Below are 21,864 nucleotides of genomic sequence, written 5' to 3'. Positions count from 1 at the left end.
AGATTTCTATTTTATCCGCCAGGCAGGTGAGTATACCCTCTTGATCATCTATAACTCAATCTCTTGCATGGACAATAAACTGCAGTCAGGATTTCCCTTTCCTGAGAAACAACTTGCAATACCTGTGTTTAATCTGATATCTGAAGCTGTTTCTTTTGGGTATAAAACTGCTCACTCCACTAGTACCACTGTCGCATCCCAAATATGGGGAACCTTTTGAGGTAGCTGATACCTTACTGTATATTTTAATTATCATAGGTAGCTCATTATAGTCGTATATGGAAGTGATGCAAGTTATAAGAAGCTTACCAAACTCTGAGTTGCTTTTATAACCTCACACCTTATCAACATTCTTTTGTTAACTCAGGTTTATATATGGATCTATTGATTACAAATGCTCACCCCTCACAAATTAATTTAACTAGAAATATTACAGAGCTAATTTACACAAAATCACTACTTATTAATAAAGTCTATTTATTGAGTTTACAGACTAGAAATGTACTATATGAAACTGACATTTTGATTTCTCTATATTTGAGAACTGCATCATGTGGTATAGACCATTCAGAAACTCAGTTCTCCTAATGCCTCCTCTGTGCCCTTATTTCACCAGCTTAAAGCAACAGTCGCATTGTTGATGATCTGTTTAACACGTGTGGTCTCTGTCTGGAATTTGATATCTGTACATATACACTATACAGCAGCAGCTAGAAATTTCAGATTTGCATAACAAGTTACTACAATAAATTATAAGACTTATATCAACTCACAAAATAGAGTAATGTAGTTATTGCTTTGCGTGTTGAGGATTGTACAACATTTACCTATTTACCTATTTATTTAATTTTTAATATTGAATATTGTATATAATGTTTTTGTACAATAATTTAAATGTATTTTAGGATTTAATATTTCATATTATAATTAGGGGACCAGACGCAATTTTAACATGAGTTATTTATTTTGCGAGTTGATATAAGTCTGTTAATTTGTTGTAGTTTATATATCTAGTAAGGTTTTATAGGGTTAATTTATTTTAATTAATTTGCAAATGCTTAGTTAACTGACTCTTTGATTTGATTGGGTGTGTTGAATTATTTAAATGGATTGTATGGGGCTGCTTCTTTGTTCTGAAGATGCCTGGTATTATACTGGGTGAAAGCATGCTAAACTGTACTGCTGTGATACTATTGTTCTTATAGTTTTACTGGCTATTAAAAACGTTGAATCTACTGTTCTGAGTGCCTTGGATCGTGGTGTTTCCAAAAGCTCTAACTGCATATCTCATAAATGTCCCTAATCTTAGAGACATCTCTGATTTTGGCTCAAAATATTTTTCCATCCATCCTAAAGTTGGAATTTGAGTTGGCATAATAGTTACGGTACTTACCTCACAACCATGAGGTGCAGGGTTTGATTCTCACCTTTATGGGAAATTGATTTGACTTAAAATAATCTGCAAAGGCAGCTAGCCTTAGTCTAATACTTACTTATAAAGAAAAGGCAGTAGAGTATAGTCACTTACTACTAATTATCATCAATAAATATTGATAGTCATTAGTATTACAGACTTGTTTTACTTTAGAAAATATATATTAATTCACATCTTCTTTTCTCTAACAGCTTTCTAAATTAATATTGCCAGTATTTAAAAAGCGGTCCTAATTCAACACAGTCTCCATAATTATTTTATGTATGCATGTATTTATTTTTGTATTTATTATTTTGCTTTGTTCCTAATTCCGAAGGTAAACATTGTGAGCTATGTGTAACTGACTTGAGAATTTTGTGAGTTGCAAATAGACAGGGACAATCCAGGGAAGGTCTGTGACAGAAGGCATACTTATACAGGTCTCCTCAAACAAAAAATAAATAAATAAATAAATAAAATAACATGGAATTGGAAGGAACTGAAAAGAACTTGACTAAAAAAATAGAGAAGCTGCTGACATTAATGAAAAGGTTAACAAGAAAGTATAAACTGAGAGAACAAGTAGATTTCCATCTGAGAATTTCTTGCATCTAGAGAGAGATTGAATTAGTATTTTAATGAGACATGGAAGGATAAAGTCAGATGATTAGGGCACCAAAAGTGGATTGTCATAACAGAAAAGGGACTAACTGGGCCAAAGGATACCAGGGGATTATGAAAGACGAAGGAAGAGGCATAATATGAAAAAGTGAGTTTGATTGTCATTGGTTCATAGGTTCATAGGAGATTACTGGGCTAACGGCTTAGGAGACCTTACAAGCCTAGCCAATGAAACCCACTTTAACACAAAATATAGCCCCTAGGGACAAGAGGATGACATAGGTTTTTACCTATGCTCTGAATATTTTACAGATTGCCCTTGCCCATGAGGGGCATAGGCAATACCACAGGTGTAAAGTAGTGATTTCCCATCCATTGATCCAAATTGCATTTGAAGAGAGCCAGGGAAGGGCTCTGTTAAATGTGAATATAAAGTCTTTTCTAAAGAAGGAGTAATCTCTGAGACACATATCTGTCTCTCCAGCATGTTTTCTTTGAGTTGCTGACAAGGTCTAGATCCCTAGATCAGGTGACCCTCATGCTTTGTCTAGCAGATGTGTAGCAGCTCCAGCAGGGCTGGATTTGTGAGTGTCTTAAAGGTTAGGCATAGGTCACCCCTTAATAGTCGGTAGGAGGCAGAGTAAAGAGATAGGGTTTTTAGTCTATCTGCTTATGACACCCTGAATTTTCTTTGTGAGGAACTTGTGAAGTTGATCCAGTTGTTGTAAGTGTCTACCTAGTTAAGTGCATGCCAACAGGTGCATTGTACTTGATTATTGGTCTAATGAGGGCTGAGTGCAGTGGGATTATAACTTCCTTGGATCTGGTTGCTATACCTTTAATTATAAGCTGTGCCACATAGAAGGACTTCCTCACCACTGTGAACACTTGGCAGTCAAAGCTCAGGCTACTTATTTATCTATCTGTGAACATAGATCTGTCACCTGTGAGTCTACTCTTAGCTACTTAATAGCTCATGCTATTAAAGTTGTAATTTGCAGGGGTATTTGATTTCTCAAAGGGTATGATAATGCCTTTTTTTCACATTAAGCCATGGCTCTGGCACCAATCATTTGTCTGATTTAGGTCCTACTGAATGATATCTACATGGCTGAGGGATTCAGTGATTACCTCCAGCTTGCAGTCTTCAGCAAAATGTGTCACCTAGAGGCCTTCCACATTAACCTTGACTTCAGAGAAGTATAGTCCAAACACTAGTGGTCCCAGCAATGAGCCTTGTAGCACACCACTAGAAACTGGTCTCTTGCTGGATCTGAATTCAACCACTTTAACCACATATGTCCTTTCCATGAGCCAACTGGCTATCCATCTGGTGACACATGGATTTATGCCAAGTTTTGAGAGTTCATTTATAGTACTTGAGTGGTGAATTTTGTCAAATGCCTTGACCAAGTCAAAGTAGGCAGTATGCACTGTTTTACCTTCATCCATGGCCCTAGTGACTTTCTCAAAGAAGGCCACCATATTTAGTTGGCATGACTTGCCTTTGACAAAGCCGAATTGGGTTGGGTCCAGTGTTTGGAGATTTCCTATGTCATTATTTATCAGGTCCATGATTATTCTTTACATGACCTTACATATAAGACTAGCCAAACTTATGGGTCTGTAATTTCCTTGGTCAGTAGATGATCCCCCTTTATGCAGAAGGATGACAATTGCTGTGCTCCACTGTACTGGGACAAAGCTGGTCTGAAGGCTGTGGCTAAATAGAGATCCTAATGGGCCTGATAGGGCCTGATTCAAGTTCTTTAAGAGGTAACCTGGTAAATCATCAAGCTTCACTGAAGCCATGTTTTTATTTTTATAGAGCGCAGTGGCAAGCTGTTCATTGGTTATAATTGGTGGGGGAGTGGGGGAGGGTATTTCTTGGGGGAGAATTAGAAGTGACGGGCAGGTGAAATTTGAGCTGAATTTATCAGCCAGCAGTTTTGCTATATCTTCTGGCTGAGTATAGGTGATGCCATTAACAAATAATTCTGCATGTTGTTGGGTGTTGCCCTTAAGACAGCAGCCATCACTGAAAAAGTCCTTATAGTTAGTCTTTGCTTTGGAGGCTATTTTTGTCTCAAAGTCTGCTTTCAGAGACTTGACTAGTCCCCTGATGCACTTGCTTAGACTAATGAGGGACTTTTTGCTCTGTTCTGCACATTTTCTCTGTTCTCAAGAGGATTTTCTTTCTTTTTTTGTGCAACCAGGGGTCTTGTTTTTTGCATTTTGACCTGGGCTTATTTTGGTCTGGTACTGCCATTTATTTATTTATTTATTTACATTTGTTGACCGGGAGTGTCCGACTGGATGTAGGTCCATTTTCAGCAGAGGCCCGGGGAGAAAAGCTCCACAGTTAAAATAAACAGACAGTAGTTACATTGGATTACATAGTGATTAACAATTTAACATAGCAATTACTTACAACATATTTACAGATGAAGAATATAGTACATCAGTAGACAACTAGAATCTTTATCTGTGAAGTACATAACAGACATTAACAAATGTTACAATAAGAAGTTCCTGCTGTATAATAAGTACTAGGCTTATGAGCATCTGAGCTTGCTATAATCAAGGTAGTTAGTGGAGTGGAAAGAAAGGTAGTGGTTGGATGGGGTGGGTGATATTAGAGTGGGAGTTGCAAGGGCATAGCCAGCATGTTTTAGGTGTGCTTTTAGTAAAGTTTTGAAGTGGGTGAATGATGGTACAGAGGTTATTGTGGGTGGGAGGGAGTTCCATAATTTGGCTAAGGTGCAAGAGAATAGTGCTTCACCAGCAGAGTTATTGGCTTTAGTGATCTGCAAGTGATTTTTGTTGCTGGATCTTAGTGGTCTGGTGGTGCGATAGGGTTGGAGTAGATTCTGGAGGGATGGGACATTTAGTGGATGGTTTACTAGTTTGTGGGAGAGTGAGAGTTGATACCATTGAAGGAGGTGAGGGAGTTCAAGCCAGTCCAGTTCAGCAAGTGAGAGACAGTGGTGACTACGGTAGGATGCCCCTGTGGTGAATTTGGCAATTTTGTTGTAGCAAGTCTCTAGCTTGTTTAGATCGCATTGCCTTAGGTTGGTATATATTGGAGAGGCATAAAGTAGGGTGGAGATAAGGTGGGAATTTGCTATTGAAATCTTTGCTGCTTTGGTGAGAAGTTGCTTATTTCTGTATAACACTCCTAGTTTTTTGTGGACTTTTTTTATGGTCATGGATATGTGAATGTCAAATTTTAGTTTATTGTCTATTTCCACTCCTAGCAATTTGGTGTGTTCAGTTGGGTATATAGTGGAGTTGTCTTTTGCTGTGATGTTAAAGTGAGAGTTGTTTTGAGTATGTTTGGTGGGTTGGAAGATGAGTAGTTTAGTTTTGTTTGGGTTGAGTATTAATTGGGCATCGGATAACCAAGTTTCAACAGAGGAAAAGGCTTCTCGTGTGACTTTTTGCAGTTTGGGTAGGGACTGGGCTGAGCAGATGATGGTTGAGTCATCTGCGTATTGTATGAGTGTACCATGTTTGGTGGCAGAGGCTAGATTATTGGTGAAAACAGAGAAGAGTAGGGATCCAAGGATGGATCCTTGGGGACCCCCTATGGAGACAGGTAGTTGGGGAGATATGTCATTCTGCCATACAATGGATTGTTGGCGGTCAGACAGGTAACTCTGAAACCAGTTGGTGACTGATTGAGAGAAGGATAGGTTATTGAGGACAGGAATGAGTTGTTTTTGTGGGACCATGTCAAATGCTTTAGAAAGGTCTAGGAAAGTAGCAGAGGAGAGATAGCCATTGTTTATACGCTGAAGGATAGTGTTAGTAAAGGAGAGTAAGGCAGTGGTAATGCTATAGTTTGGCTGGAAACCATGCTGAGTATTGGAAAGGAGGATGTTAGTAAGGAGGTAGTCTGAGACCTGAGAGTGTATGCATCTCTCTAGTATTTTGGAGAGTGGAGAGAGAATAGCTATGGGGCAGTAATTGGTTAGTTCTGTGGAGGGTCCGCCTTTGTGGAGGGGAATTATATGTGATACTTTCCACAGTGTGGAAACGTAACTTTCTGACAGAGATCAGTTAATCAAGATGGATACTGGGTAGGCCAGAGCATCAGCTGCGATTTGTAGGTATTCACTTGGGAGGTTGTCTGCTGCTAATTTGGTGGGCTTAAGTTTAGTTAAGAGTTTTTTTATGTTGGTGGTAGGTACAGGAGAAAAAGAGAAGGCAGTGGGAAGATTACTAGTTGAAGGTGTGGGTTGGAGGGGAGGGGGGTCGTGTTGTTTAGCTAGTGATAGTATGGTTTGTATGAAGTGTGTGTTGAATGAGGTAGCAATATTTTCTGAGGAGTGAGGGATGTTAGGAGGAGGGGTACTGACTTTACCTGTGTGGAGGATGGAGTTTATGGAGGACCAGAATTGTTTGGGGCTGTGTTGGGAAGAGTCTGGTGCAGACTGGTAGTATTGGAATTTGTCCTGTTTTATTAGCTTTTTGCCTCTATTGCATAGTTCTAGGAATTTCTGTCTAGTTGAAGGGATTTTCATTTTGCACCAGTGCTCCCAGGCTTTATCCCTGTTTTTCATTTCTGACTTAGTGGTTTTCTGTAGCCATGGGGAGGGTTGTGCTTTGGTTCTGGAAAGTCTTATGGGGGCATGGTAATTAAGGATGCTCAGGAAGGTAGTATTAAAAAATTCAACTGCGTCATCAAGACTGAGGTACTTTAGAAGATGCCAGTTACATTCTTTGAGGGATGAGATGAATGTGAGTGGGTTAAAGTTTAGTTTTTTAAGTATTTGACGGTAGATGACTGATTTAGCTTGGTATAGGTATTTTTTGAGTAGGAATGTTGGGGAGAGATCACTGAGGCTATCTGATAAGCAGCCTGTTATATATGACTGGGGGCTCTTACTGACTAGTATCCAATCCAGAGTAGTGTGCTTGATGGAGTTTTTATTTATCCTGGTTGGCGACTGGACTAGTTGGGTGAAGCTATGAAGGTTTACATGATGGGTTGGATGGTTGCCCGAATAGGATTGCCAGTCAATATTGAAATCACCTAAAATGGTAGTTTCTTAGGGGAGATGGTGAGTAGACCAGCTGAGGAGGTTTTCTAGTGGAGGGATGTTTTGGCCAGGTGGGAAGTAGCATCCAGTTATGTTGATGGTTTTGTTTTGGTTTATTTTGAGGTTGGTATATATTATTTCTTCATTGCCTATTTGTGGAGCTGATGATTTTAAGATCTGGATGTTTAGATGCTGTTTAAATATTATGGCTTCACCGTCTCCTTTCTTGTTTACTCTTAGTCTACTCTTAGTATGCCATAACCGGTAGGGAGTATTTGCTCATGGTAATGTGAAGTTTTAGCCAGGTTTCTGTCAGGATGACTATATCTGGGGAGTACAAGTCTATGGTGGCATGGAGTTCATGGACTTTGTTGGATATACTTCTAATATTTTGGCTTAGTAGAAGGAAGTCACTTGGCTTTAATATGGGAGAAGTTGTGGTTTCTAGTCTGATTATGAGGATTGGGGTTGGAGATGGTAGGGCCAGGGTTGGGGTGGATGTCTCCACTTAGGGCTAGTTTTGATATGCATGAGGTTATTAGTTTTCTCAGTTTTTGAATGTGTTTGTTCATAAGGGAAACTTTATGATTGTGCTCTGTGGGTAATAGGTATGGTGGGAGGGTTACTATGTTAAGTTGTAGGGATGCTTTATGTTTGAGTAATATAGTTGGTAGAATATGTGGGGGTGCATAGGGATTGTTCTTGAGTTGGTGGGAGGGGAGCTGAGTGAGGGTGAGACATGAGTGGTGGTGTGAGTAGTTGTACAGTGGTAGTGGTTGAGTGGGGGAATGATGGAGCTTTGGTAGGATGTAAGATATGCAAGGAGAGTGCATGCAGTGAGCATAGGTAAGGTATGCTTGTACATGTTCGTTGAGGAGGTGTGATAGTAGTGGGAAGATGGAGAAGGTAGTGTTGGGTTAGTGCTGTGGTTGGCTATTGGGAAGATGGGAGGGGTTTGTGAGTGTAATAAAGGTGGGACCACTGGGGATGGGAGGGAATAGGGGGCAAGGTGGGGAGCGAAGTGGGTAGAGACCCTGTTAGTTGCTCTTATGAGGGGGCTGGAAACAATCAGGTAACAGAATTAACTGATAAATGAACATATGATAGTGACAAGGGTGGTTGTAGTTTTAAAAATGGTGCCTGCCACAGGTAATATTTATTAACTTTGGGATTGTCTTAAGATAATAAACAGGGAAGGGGGAGGGGGAGAACAAGGGTGTGAGCAGGCAGTTCTTTTGTACTGCTGCTAATAGGTTCATAGGTTCATAGGTTCATACTAGGCTATCTGCCCTAGGGCATTTATAAGCCTAGCCAGAATGTGTTTGGCTTTCGCCACCCATTTTAAATTTATTTTGCTATGCCCTTTTTCGAGGTTAGTATACTGTGCCTCTATCTAACAGTGACACAGAAGTGATACCCGGGGTAAACCTACGATCTCCCATCCACTCATCAAGATTCCTCTTGAAGAGAGTCAATGAGGGACTCTGCCTAACCTGGACTGGGATTTTATTCCAGAGTGAAGGGAGCCTCTGGGTTATGAATCTGTCCCTCCAGCATGTCCTATTTATTTCAGTGCTGAGGTTCAAGTCTCGAGCATAGCTCGATGGGATTTGGATTTTCTGAGGTGCAGCATGTCCATTAATTCCGGGTTGGACATGGCTTTATACGTCAGGCACAGATCGCCTCTGAACAGGCGGTATGCCACTGAGTAGAGCTGGAGTTTCTTTAACCGGGCAGCATATGGCATCTGTTTGAGCCCTTTGATCCTCTTGGTGAGGTACTTTTGGGGTCTTTCCAGTTGCTGCAGGTGTCTGGTAAGGTACATCCCAAAGGGCATTGTACTCAATTATGGGCCTGATGAGGGATGAGTAAAGAGGCACGATGACCTCCCTGATCTAGATGTGAATCCCTTCATGATTAGGTGGGCTATATAAAATGTTTTTCTAACCACTTTGGCCACGTGGTTGTCAAATGAGAGATTGCTATCAACTTGGGTCCCCAGGTCCCTAATTACTTCTTCTGTACTTAATGGATTTCCACCTATGTGGTAATTTGTGGGCACTTTGTTTTTGCCAGAGGGATGACTATATACTTTTGGCATTTAGCTTGAGGTCATGGCACTGGCACCAGTTGTCTGTTTCTATGAGGCCCTTTTGGAGGATGCTTGTGTCGGCTGGAGAGTCGATTATGGCACCCAGTTTGCAGTCATCTGCGAACTTGGTCAGCCACAGTCCTTCCGTGTTGGCCTGTACCTCCGAGAAATATATACCGAACAAGAGAGGTCCCAGGACTGAGCCTTGTGGGACACCACTTGTAACTGGTTTGGAGTCTGACATGGCTCCAGCAATTCTAACCATGTGGGTTCTGTCCTTGAGCCAGTTTGCAATCCATCTAGTGACATAGGGGTTTATATTTAAGCTTGTGAGCTTATCTATAATGCCCGAGTGGGGTATTGTATCGAAGGCTTTAGCGAGGTCCAGGTAGGTTGTGTGGACCATCTTTCTCTCGTCAATGGCCTTGGTGACTGTTTCAAAGAAATCAACCATGTTTAAGAGGCAGGATCTGCCCTTAACAAAGCCGAACTGGGTAGGATCCAGTGTTTGTAGGTCCCCAATATCTTTATTTATGAGGTCCATGATGATCCTTTCCATAGCTTTGCAGACCAAGCTAGTCAGGCTTATGGGGATAGTTTCCAGGATCCGTTGAGGCACCACCTTTATGGAGAGGGACCACTGTTGCTGCACGCCACTCTTTGGGCACATATCCTGTAGTAAGGCTGAGATTGAACAGTAGTTTTATGTTTGGGTTTAGCTCTTCTTTGAGTTCATGTAGGCAGCCGGGACACCATCTGGTCCCATTGATGCTGTGTTTTTGCTTTGGAGAGGGCGGCTCTTACCTGTGCATCTGAGATGTCAGGGGCAGCACTCTGCTGGGATAGATATTTGCCCTTTGGTGGGGAGGGGAGAAGTTTGTGCTGAACCTGTCAGCTAGGATGTTGGCAATGTCTGTGGGTTCGTGTATTTTTGTCATTTTGGACTAATTCTGAGCATATCTGGGAATTACCACCCAGGTTCCTAATATAACTAAAGAAAGCCTTGTGATTATCCTTAGTGTCCTGTGCAATTTTTCTCGAAGCTGGCCTTAGACAATTTTATGTGTGCCCGTAGTTTTTGCTAATACTGATCAGTGATGCCTTCCCTTTTGGGATTTTGCTTTATCATTTAGTAGCTTCCTCCTTCTATTGTATAGTTTGTTTATGGCTGGGGTCCACCAGACAGGACGTCTGCCTTTGGAGGATTGGGTCTTGGTTTTATTTGGGATCGTATGATCCATGCATTCCTGAAGGTGTTCATAGAATGCATTTATAAAGGATTCTGTGGTCTGGGCTGTATTTTCCACAGGCCCGGGGGCTTTGAAGGATTCCACCTCAGTTTTGAGGAGTGTAAAATTTGCTTTAGAGAAGTTTTTCACTGTGGTTTTCTGGGCAGGCGTGGGGTCAGGATGTGAATATCCAGTGAGATTAGTTTATGGTCTGATCTTACCAGTGAGGGATACACTTCTGGTCTGGAGCATAGAGTCCCCATGTTGGTGATGATCAGGTCCAGTATGTTTTCCCCTCTTGTGGGAGTGGTAACAAGTTGTTCCATAGCATTTGAGTTTATAAATTCTAGGAACCTTTGGGCTAGGGTGTTGGAGCTAGAGTAATGCTCCCAGTCTATGTTTGGGTAGATGAAGTCGCCCAATATAATGGTGTTTGGAGAGACCTTCATATTTTCCAGTGTTCTCAGGAAGGCCGAGTGGGGTTCCTGGGTTTGGGAGGGTGGTCTGTAGCAGGCTATAAACTGGAAGGCAGTTTTACCCACTGTTAGTTGCACATGGATAGTCTCTGATGCTTCGTGCTTTGCCACCAACCTGGAGGTGTGGGTATCTTTGATGAATATCGATACTCCCCCTCCTTTTGTGGTTCGGTCCAAGTTTTGGGGCCGAAAAGCATGGTATGAGGTATAACTAGGTAGTGCTGGGGTGCTCTCGGGAGCCCTAAACCAGGTTTCTGTTACTGCACAGATATCGATGTTCTCCATGCTAAGGAGAGTTTTGAGTGCATGCATCTTGAGGTTTAGACTTCTGGCATTGAATAGCATTACTCTTAGTTTCTTATCCCTTGTGATACCTATGGAGGTGGGTTTGTCTTTTGAGCCTTGCCTAAAAAAGGCACTATGGGGGTAGCAAGAGCCTTTGCCAATATCCGAAAGCCCAGGGGTGACAGGTGCAAGCCATCCCTAGCGAAGCATCGTGGCTTGTCGAGCATATCATCCCAAGCTGACAGGCATTGGATCCCCTTTGAATGACACCAGTACTTAAGCCAATTGTTGAAATTGATCATCTTGTCTTCATATTGTGGCATCATTCTTGGTGAGGGTAAGATGCTACTCAAGGTCAGGGTCATACTGGCCTGGGCTACATGCTCAGAGAGCTCCTTTATGTCTCTTTTCATGTAGTCCAGGGAGGTACGTCTCAGGTCATTCACACCAGCATGGACAATGACTGAGTCATATTTGTACTTGCCTTGGAGTGACCTGAGTGCTTGTGTTATGTGGCGGATCCTAGCACCCGACAGGCTGCTCACAGTGACCCTCTCCTTGTTCAGCCTGGTGAGCGGGACGTGAGTGTGCCTGACGATAGAGTCACCTATTACAAGTGTATCAGGTGTGTTGTTTAGTCTTAAGGGCTGTGACTGTTTGGCACACTGGCTTGAGATATGTGTTGCACGTGTTTTGTAGCGGCTGCTTGGGTGTCTGCTTTGGAGGTCTCTGCTGCTTCGGCAGATCTTTATTTAGAGCCTCAGAGTATGTTTTTGTGTGATTATGTCTTTGGTTTGCTGTCGTGGTAGGTCTATGTGAGACTGGAATTGTAGTGAGTATGGTTTCCTTCTCCTCCTGAATGGTTATGCCAGTACTGAGTTGAGAGAGCTTAGCCTCCAGTTTGGCTATATGGTTGCATCTCTCACATGTGTTGGAATTTGTTGGGAGGAGGAGAGGGTTGTCTGTGTACATGAGGCAGTTGTAACATTGCCTCAAGATTCCCAGATTCACCAGCTGGACCGGAGAGGAGATTGACAACTGACCTTTGGACATGCTAGAATAATATTGGGAATTCATTAATAATTGAAAACCAGGGCCAGTGGGGAGTGAGGGTGTAGTGCTTTTAATTTTTAGTGCTGACTTATATAATTGCTTTAGTGAGCAAGTGCCAGGTAACTTAAGTGCAATGTGTTACAGGTAACTTAAATGCTAAAACGACAAACAGTAACTTTCTTTCAAGTGAAACAAGGAAATAAGTACAGTAAGCAATGTAGATATCACTAGTGAGCCACAGAAGCGCTGAGAAGCCGCGTATTAGGTGGAATTAGCGTTCCAGAGAAATAACAAGCAAACAAACAACAAGCATATAAACAAAGCTATATTCAGCAGGCCTGGATCTAGTCTATGCTACAGCAAACAAGGTGTACCAATTTCAGTAAGATACAGTTCAAATATTCAGGCACTATAAACCTTTAACCAGAAATTCCCAGCTCAGAAGGGCAGAGTCCAGCCTCTTCTCCCACAAGAGTGCAGACCACAAACCTTAATGTAAAATAACTGGCCTGAAGCCCAAGTGCCTAAACCAGAACTAATACACTTTAAGAATAACAGACACTGGGCTCTCAATCAGCAGTTCCCAACTTAGAAGGATGAAAGCTACCTGTCCTGCCACCACAGTGCATGCCACAAACCTTCCTAATGTAAAACAACTGGTCTGAAGCCCAAGTGCTTAATCCAAAAGACTTAGAATGACAGCTAAACTTTAATCAAGTTACTACCAAGCAGTAATAAATACAATTGAATACTTTAGAGAATGCCTGGATTAGTGCTCAAGTTACACAAACAAAGCTAGATCCAGCAGGCCCGAATCCATTCTATGCCACAGCAAACAAGGCACCAACTTCAGTAAGAAGCAGTTCAGATATGCATGCACTATAAGCCTTCAATCAGAAATTCCCAGCTCAGAAGGGCAGAGTCCAGCCTCTCCTCCCACAAGAGTGCAGACCACGAACCCTCTTAATGTAAAATAACTGGCCTGAAAGCCTAAGTGCTTAAACCAGAATTAATACACTTTTAGAATAACAGACACTGAGCCCTCAATCAGCAGTTCCCAACCTAGAAGGATGTAAGCTACCTGTTCTGCCACTACAGTGCAGACCACAAACCCTCTCAGTGCAAAACAACTGGTCCGAAGCCCAAGTGTTTAAACCAGAAGGCTTAGAATGAGTTACACCAAGCAGTAATAAATACAAATGAGTACTTTTAAGATGATGCAAAAGTAAAAAAGTAGGTAGAAACACAAGTACAGTAAAAGCAGATTAATTTTTTTTTTTTTTTTTCTGAACAAGTGCTGAGATCAAAGAAACAGATTTGAGTGCTGAAACTAGAAAACTGGCTAGTTATAGGGAAAAACAACTAAGCTAGAAGGCTTCCCTCCAACACAGAAGGGCTTGGGGGCTCAAAAGTCTACAAATAGTCTATACCACTTAACAGGAAAGGCAGGAAACAAGCTTAAATTTTTTTTTTTTTTTTTTTTTTTTTTTTCTGTTTCCCAGATGCTCTCTTTGTACACAGTAGGAGTGCCTAAAATCAGAATATGATCTCACTGCACTCAGTTGAGTGAGCAAATGAGATGGGCCCAGAAGGAGTATCCAAACACAAATTTACAAGAGGGGCGGGCAGCTGCAAGGCCACTAAGATTTAACACCAAAACAAAAACACGGAGGGTGGGTGGGACAAACTGAAGAGCAGAGTGAAAACTTCCAGTTCAGCTAAATATTCCTTCCACACAGTTAAAATCAATTTAAATACTGTATTTTTTGAAAAAAGCAGATAAAGGTACTTAAATTCTCTTATACGTCCAGTTGAATATAGCAAGTTGTTAGCCCAAAGCTGAGGTTTTAAGCAGAAAATATTTCACACAGTACCACTTAAATAGGCAAGGACAGGAAATCAAAGAATGTGACTACCCCCACACCTGTAATTACTAGCAAATAACAACATTCAGCAAACACTGACTAACTACCAGTTCAGCTAATATTCCTTCCACACTGAAGAGCAGAGTGAAAACTTCCAGTTCAGCTAAATATTCCTTCCACACAGTTAAAATCTATTTAAATACTGTATTTTTTTGAAAAAAAAAGCAGATAAAGGTACTTAAATTCTCTTATACGTCCAGCTGAATATAGCAAGTTGTTAGCCGGCCAAAGCTGAGGTTTTTAAGCAGAAAATATTTCACACTGTACCACTTAAATAGGCAAGGACAGGAAATCAAAGAATGTGACTACCCCCACACCTGTAATTACTAGCAAATAACAAAATTCAGCAAACACTGACTAACTACCAGTTCAGCTAATATTCCTTCCACACTGAAGAGCAGAGTGAAAACATCCAGTTCAGCTAAATATTCCTTCCACACAGTTAAAATCAATTTAAATACTGTATTTTTTTGAAAAAAAGCAGATAAAGGTACTTAAATTCTCTTATACGTCCAGTTGAATATAGAAAGTTGTTACAAAGCTGAGTTTTAAGCAGAAAATATTTTACACTGTACCACTTAAATAGGCAAGGACAGGAAATCAAAGAATGTGACTACCCCCACACCTGTAATTACTAGCAAATAACAAAATTCAGCAAACACTGACTAACTACCAGTTCAGCTAATATTCCTTCAACACTGAAGAGCAGAGTGAAAACTTCCAGTTCAGCTAAATATTCCTTCCACACAGTTAAAATCAATTTAAATACTGTATTTTTTTGAAAAAAAAGCAGATAAAGGTACTTAAATTCTCTTATACGTCCAGTTGAATATAGCAAGTTGTTAGCCGGCCAAAGCTGAGGTTTTTAATGAGCCAAAGCAAAGACAAGTTTGTGTTTAAGAAACAATCAGAATTGACCAAGGACTGTTCTGAAACTGTAAGTCATTTCTTAACCATTTCTCAGGTGGAAAAACAGGATAACCTTGTATCAGTAGGCTACTGTGGTCTCACTTTAAATTAACAAACACACAGTATTGATCAGTTATGGATACTATTTGCTAACAGAAGAGAATAAGAGAGAAAGCGGAAGATGAGTGTGTGTGTGTGGGGGGGCTGCTTACAAGCCAAAGCAGGGTGCTCTCCAGGGGAAAATGAATATTAATTTATACACCATGACTGATATGGCGAATAATTGGCCACTCCCATGATAAGACAAACTGATAAATAAAACAGACTAAAATATGTTTCCAATACATTACCACAGCAGTGGTTTTAGTGATACATAGACCTTGCCTTACTCACATTTGCTTCATACTTCCAAATCAGATTACGATTGTTTTACATCCTTTGGGAATTGTATAGCAACTGAAACATGTGATGGATTCCAAAAGGTCAGTAAAATGTTGCAGAAGGTCTCTGCCAGGAAAACAAGTCAATGCCAGATTGCAGTAAAGTAGCAGCACCTAATTAGATCAGAAGCCTGTGAAATGAGGGTTTCAGCAAGCTGACTAGAATAAGAACAGTGAAAGTAGCAATGTTCCAAATAAATAAAATCACAGTGATGCTCCATTGCATGACATAGCACACACAAGTGAATGTAGTATACAGGGATCAAAAGACTGCCACATACATGAGTATAAATGACATGGCAGAATTCATGGACAGAGCTTTGCAGCTATGCTGTGAACTAGAAGACAAAAAAAAAGAACCAGTGGCACCTATAAATAACTAGGCACTTTATAAGATTCTGTTCCAGGCAGGGTTGCATTGTGTACTTTGCTACCGACTGAATGAACTACTACTGACAGTCCCCAGGATTCACTAATCCTCCGTGTAAGACTAGATTAGTCTTACACGGAAACGCCAGTCTAAGAGTAAGATGGCAGCACGCCATGCATATTAATGAGGGCGCACTGCCTCAACTCTAAGGCCAACATGGAGTGTGCACGAGTGCAGGGGACGTGTCGGACTGCCGAGCAGTCCAAAAATCCACACCCCTGCAAGTCTCTCAATCGGAAAATGTCAAACTACATGAGCGAGTCCGCTCAAATGTGTACATACCCAACACTACACTCCCCCACATTCTAAACCCCTGTACAATTATAAAATGTAAAACTTTTATTTTATTTTTTTTATTATTTCTGATATAGCTGCCCATATTTGCACGTGTTTGCGCGGGTTTTCCCATTGCTTAGCTACAGTTAGCAGTTTAGACATCAAAGAGGATAATAAGAAACTTATATGCAAATTAAACAAAATAGCATAGTGGTAGAGCCTTCGCACAAAGAGGAGGCATTCCCGGTTTGAGTCCCACCACTCCCCTTTCTATTTTCTGTTAGAAATCTGTATATAAAAATAATTCCTGACATTTATCATTTAAATTTTAGTAAAAAGCATTGAAATGGCCTATGTAGAAGTGAATAACTTATATATATATAATATATATATATATATATATATATATATATATATATGAAGGTGAAATGGTTATGCAAACTGATGGATGCATAAGTAACGTATCTTAAGCAATGTGAAGCACTGCTAAGCAAAGTTTATCAATATTAAGCATATTTAAATGTAATTGCTCGTAGCTGAGCACTGCATTAACTAGCGCAATGGCTTTGCGTGTAGCTGCGCATTGTGCAAACAAGCGCAAACAGAAGATGTTTGTGCGTAGCTGCGCACCGTGCTAACCAGTGCAACTTCAGGCAACATTGGGCAACGTAGAGCAATGCCGGGCAACATAGAGCAAAGTCGTTAAAACACAGCCACACCTCCTAGCCAGTCTGGCCAGTAGTAAAATAAAAAGCAATGACAGGCTTCAAACCCAGGATACTGTGCACCATAATAACAGTAATGAACCACTAAGCCATGACAGCTTTTCATAAGCATGCACTTTCAACACACGCATACATATCAATGGAAATTTACCCATTGCTAAGCAGGTGTACCTTCAGCTGAGTTTTTTCAAAACTGGCCAATCACAAATAAGTGCGGGAAATGATGAATATTTAAGTTCCATAGGCGGGAATACTTGCCATAACTGGTTGTAGCTCCCATCTGCAGGCAGCAATGGCCGGTGCTGGAGAGGGCTCTTGGTTTCGAGCTCAATGTTGGGGCATTGAGTAGTCAAAAGTAATGGTTTGGCTCCTTGTCCATAATCATGAGGATAGACTCCTGCAGGGCCAGTACCAGGGCACCCAATACAAAGCAGAAGCCTGGGACCATCTAGCTCATGAACTCACCAGTGCCATAGGTGTCCCTCGGACTGGTGAGCAGGTCAGACACCACCACGCAGACCTGAAGAGATGCAAGGCGGATCAACTGGACCAGTGGATCCAGGAGGCCCGTGAGATGGAAAATGCCCCACTACTGAGTAAGTAGCCATGGAATTAAGTATGTAAGAATTGCTATTCTAGTGTATACTATGGATAGGTATGTCTCAATATCACTTCATTTACTTCACAGCTGCAGGTGTCCATGCTGCGAATCAGCAAGCCTATGCAGATAGGCTGCGCCACCAGGCAGGTTAGTAATTATTCTGCTTGTACTGTTATGTAAAATAAATGAGAGAGCCTGAAAAAAGTGTTTTAACATAATAAATAAAGGTATAATAATTCTCTAATAATTATTCTGCATGTACTGTTATATAAAATAAATGAGAGAGCCTCTAGAAAGGTGTTTTAAGTCTTTAATAAAGGTATAATTCCTGGAGTGTGTCTGTGTCATTTTCTTTGATATGTTGTTGTATTCTTGCATTATAGAAATAGTACTGTTGTATTAAGCGCTGTTAACACACAGTTGGGTAGGCCTATATAAAGTGGATGAAGGGAGTGCCAGTAGCTTTTAAGCATATTTACAGTCCTCAACTGTTGATTCATGCCCAGCATGTACAGGTTAATCTGGCACATGGGTAGCTTGGTATTGTGTTCCCGGAAATATCATTGTGCTGGCAGAAATATAGGGAGCTGTTAATATACAACTGATAATTTCACCTAAACATATCTAGATAAATATAGGAAAGTAGAGCTGTCAGTGTACCATCTCAGCAGTAGTGTGTCTGAGCAACTCACAAAATATGTAGCAGTAACATCGCATCTTGGACAGTTTGTATGTCAGATACAGCCCATGCATATAAAGATCTAGCAAAACCCATTTCACGATTTAAGGACAATTGGGTAGTGTAATAATACATGTAGGGGACATATAACTGCAGTTACTAGGAATGTAGTGTAAACTAGAAGGATATATAAGTTGTTAATGGAGCTATCATTTTCCACCCTACTGTACATGCATAAAAAATGCAATTCCACACCTCAATGGGTATGTCTAATCTCAAAACATTTGTTGGGACATATGCCTATTGGTTTATAAATATCTGTATTTATTTAAATGCATGTGCCCTGTTCAAATAGCACAATATTGGTGGCCTGTTGCCATCAATTAAACCAGCATGCTGTTGTAATGTCCACTGTTATTCTATATATGCATGTGTCATGCTTGCTGTTCAACTGTTGGAACTCTGGTGTGTTGGGTTAATGGGAAAACTTTTGCATGCTGTTATAACTAATTGGGAATGCTGTTGACTGTTACTAACCCACATTTTCATTAAATCCTCCTAAACATAGAACATATGAGAAGGCCAGACCCAGCGGACCCACCTGTCCCACCTTAGCTGGCAATGGCACCTGGCACCAGCAGGTCCGGTGCCCAGCCTGGGACCTCCTCCTCCATTGGCCCTGTGCCACCTTCGGGTGGAAGTGCTGCAGGGGATGGAGCTCATCCCCCCATGCAAGCGTGGGTGGAGAAGGGCCACCTATCACCCTCTGAACAGTCCAGACTGTGGTGCGTAGGGAAATTGAGCGTTCTGTTGCTGATCCTCTATGCCAGCTTGATGCACGAGTGGCGCGACTCATGGGTGAGCCTGCCCCTCCTACACAGCCCCCAGCACAGCCACCCTCTGGGCTGTGAAGGTGCAGTGGTGACTGCCCATGGATGGGGATCTCAGTTCCACTGTTGCCATCTGTGGGCTCATGGGCTTGCGATTTCCAAACATCCTTCCCTGTCAATGGTGTTCAACCACCACGTGTCATATTCCGCCCCTGTATGCATCTTGTTTGTCTTGTCTGTTTACCTCCCCAACCTACCTCCCCAAATATACCTACTTCCCCTACCCCACATTCCACTCTCACCTGAAAAAAAAAGAAAAAGGGCAATCTGCTCCCAAAAAAAATTACACCCCATACATAGCTGCCCATTTTGCACACATGTCCGCTGGACACATAAACTGATATTTAATTGGCAGTACAACATACTTTGTTGTCCTCACCCCTCTCACAGGGGTTGAAGGTTTCATATTTCCCTCCAAATTTATTGCATATGCACAGCTGTTGCTGTTAAAGAACTGGGCAGCTATGGACCTTCCCTACATCCGTCCTGCACATCCCGAGCTGTTTTCCCCACTGTCTTTCCCTCTTTGTGCCCCTTTTTCACCACTTTCCTATCTCCCCATTTTCTTTTCTTTCAAAGAAATGAGCATGGGGGTTAGCGGGAGTAAGCACTATTAAGCAGTAGTTAGCAGGTTTGTGTGAGTGTGCGCTTGCGTGTGCTTAGCTAAGCATTGCTAAGCATTGGGCAAACCCACGCAAACCTGCTTACAACTGCTTAAAAGTGCCTTAGTCACTCTGTATGTCAGGGCCCTTGTTCTGCTCAGCAGCAAAATAAAACACCTCTGTCAGTCTCGAACCCCAGACCTTGTACACACTAGACTGCATGAAATACCACTAAGCCACAGTAGACATACAGCAAATTGGTGCTGAAATAAATATATCATGCATCAGAATGAGTGAATGTAAAGGAAAAATAGGAATGCCATAACACAAATCTTGTTCTGTGGATCTATACCAGCAGTTGTTGTGGAATTGCATTACATGACTGTGAAAAGAGAACCAACCATTCTAGCAGGAAATAATGTTACAGCAGCACTTTACAACCCCCACACAGTATCATAGCAGGACAAACACTGGTATATCTGATTAGGGCAGAGGCCATACTTCCCAACTGTGACTAATTTTCAGGGATGTCCCTGATTTTGAAACAAATTTTAGCTGTGTCCCTCTGAATCCCTCTGAAAAGTACTGACATTAGACAGAAAGGTGGGGAATTACACTTAATGAATAATGACAATAAGTAAGAGTTAGACGCTGCTTGTACTTCAGAAAAGATGTATTAATCCATATGCTCTGGTTCTCTCAAAGTCTCAACTTAATGTCTCTAATATTTTAAAGGTGTACCTCACTTTTACCTTTGTTTCCCTGAGTCTGTTCAAATATGAACCTGAGTGTTTGAGAGTCCTGGCAGAGGCAGAAACACATAGGCATATCAGCTTTTCTGCTGTTACACACTGTGCAAATAGCTTTGGAAGGAGTTCCAGAAGCATACCCTTATGTAGGAGTAAAACACTGAAATACCAAGGGACGTAGCCATGTACTGGTAGCCACCAACTGTAACAATGCCATTGTTCCAGTGCTGAAAAGATGGTGTGGTGCACAGGCAAAGAATAACAGGCTAACCTCTGGCTACCATCTGGATAGGTCCACAGTTGGGAGCTACGCAGACAGACTACTTGCCTTGATAAACTAACAGGTACACAGCAACCCTTTAAGTCCAGCAACATAAAATTCACACAATAATACATAATGCTCTCTGTACTTCTGCACCCCTACCCAAATGTACAATATACTTGTGTGTTCAGGGTCTACCAATGATGTAGGTAGGCATGCTCAGTACTGCAATTTGTCCAGTTTTCTTGAGCAGCCTGTGCTAATGTCAACACTAAAAAAGCACAAACTGTTCAGAAGTGAGTAAATTAATATTCACAGTATAGCAGTTCACAAACAGTTCATGTGCCAAAAGAATACATCTCAATAACTACTTTTGTATGGCAGTTAATTGTATAATTAGAAAAGAAAGTACATACTCCCATGTATCTTGTGTTAGCATTTGGAGGGGTGAGTACAATTCTACACTGACAAGTGTGTACTGGAAGCAGCAACATTCAGGTCTGAGTACAACATTCAAATCACTGGCTACACCCCTGGCTTCAGATATAAGAACTATACCAACCTTCTGACTTAAACAACGATGTCCACAGCAAACAAGCATGATCCCCATTTTGGAAAGCTGAAAGGGCTACGCCTTCCTGAGTTAGCAATTTATAGCATTGGGTTGCTATGACAGTGATTACTGCAATTACCACACAGCAGGCTGCATGCAATTAGCAAATGGTGGCCACCAATTGGTGCAGAGGCCATCACATGCACATGTGCAAATACCTATAAAAGCAGGCTGTAATTGCTGCCCAGAAACTCAATCACTCTATTGCAGAGACTGAGAGAGAGAAAGACAGAGACAGAGAGAGACCGTGAAAGACAGTGAAAAGCAAAAGGAAAACGGAAAATAAATAATACCAACTCATACAAAGGAAAGGTATGTAACAGATATGTATTTACTGGCATGTAGTAGATATTTTTGAAGAGTACTCTACATAATGTGAACCATTCATATGTGGCAGCAGTACGTATCTATGCATATATGTCCTGCTTAACTACTGCCATGGACAATTCAGTGTGTAGGACATAACTGTGAAATATGTAGCTCAGCATTAAATGTCAAACATCTGATCCATGTTATCTGTGTTCTGTACAGTAGTGTGGACAATGGCT

The sequence above is a fragment of the Protopterus annectens genome, chromosome 2.part2 (assembly GCF_019279795.1).
Source record: "Protopterus annectens isolate FY-2018-M chromosome 2.part2, PAN1.0, whole genome shotgun sequence".
Classification (NCBI taxonomy): domain Eukaryota; kingdom Metazoa; phylum Chordata; order Ceratodontiformes; family Protopteridae; genus Protopterus; species Protopterus annectens.
The sequence above is the reverse complement of the archived record's forward strand: the minus strand, read 5'-3'. Positions refer to the sequence as shown.